Raw genomic sequence first — 1,197 nt, forward strand, 5'->3', positions numbered from 1 at the left:
TCTCCACACTGGACAGGCATCTAGTCCGGGTTTATAGATCAAGGCATTAGTGTGGTCTGCACAGCTCCCCGTGCTGGACTGATATCTATTTGACTGGTGACGCCTGCACAGTGTCCCACTCTGGACAGATTGCCAGGTTGTATTGAGCAGTACACTAGCCTGGTCTGCACAGTGCTCCATGCTGAACAGATATTTCATCTGGGTTTGTGGTGTCTGGGCTGGTTCTGTGAGGTGGATTGAGAATGTGAGATAACTGACCACTTCAGCTGATCTGGCAATGCCTTTAATTTGTGTTTGCCAGTTGAGTTGAGTTTGGGGAGAGATTTCCACCGCGAGGCTGAGTGGGTCTCACCAAAACTGATGGACAGAAGGGTCTTTGTGATGTGGATCTTTATGACTCCAGAACATTCTATAACCGACATTCTCCGGAACATTCTGTAACTGACATTCCCCGGAACATTTTGGAAATGACATTATTTGTGAATGGTTGGGTGTCAGTTAATTGAATAAAAGATAAGATCCCAAGGGAAAAGATCCCGTTCCAGGGAGAAGGAGACACTGTTTCAAAATCCCCTCAGGCAGTTAAAGGGGTGAATACATTTTCCCTGTGTTCATGTTTCTTCACAACCGAAAATTGACCACAATTTAAACTAAAAGACAGAAATGTCTAAACTCTTTTTGTCTTCAAAGAACTGGGAGAGAATCCTTCAGGACGGCAACATCATCACCCTCTGACTTAGGAACTGTAAATAAGTGACCTGTGGCTGCTCTCGAGTGTGTGGGAATGTTCCAGAAACTATCTATTCTCATGGATGTGCGTTTGTGTCTTTAGGGAGGGAGAGTTTCTTGTGTTTTACTTTACGTTTTTTGTAAAAAAAAATTGAGACATTACTATTTGTTATTTCAGCTTCATTTTTTTTCAATAAATCAGTGATACATTTGAAAATGTCACTGGGTCCTCAATCAAACTGGTAACTTTGCCTCCAGGGGCTGATGTATAATTTGTTTGTTTTCCTTCCTCACAGTTAACGTAGTGACAATCTACATCCTGCTTTATAAAGATTGTGGATTGTCTCCATGTGTCAGACGTTACCTGGGGGCCATGGTCGTGGCGGATCTACTGGTCATTATCCTCGATCTGATATTGAGACACATTCCCATTGTTTATTGGGAACAGTTTTATTTCCTGTATTCCAT

General features: G+C 42.5%; 1 pseudogene; it reads right to left on the minus strand.

The window, feature by feature from the left end:
* Positions 1–1,197, minus strand: part of LOC125483572 — an 82,674-nt pseudogene that overhangs the window by 14,622 nt on the left and 66,855 nt on the right.

Source organism: Rhincodon typus, chromosome 7 (genome assembly GCF_021869965.1).
Source record: "Rhincodon typus isolate 14 chromosome 7, sRhiTyp1.1, whole genome shotgun sequence".
Taxonomy (NCBI): Eukaryota; Metazoa; Chordata; class Chondrichthyes; order Orectolobiformes; family Rhincodontidae; genus Rhincodon; species Rhincodon typus.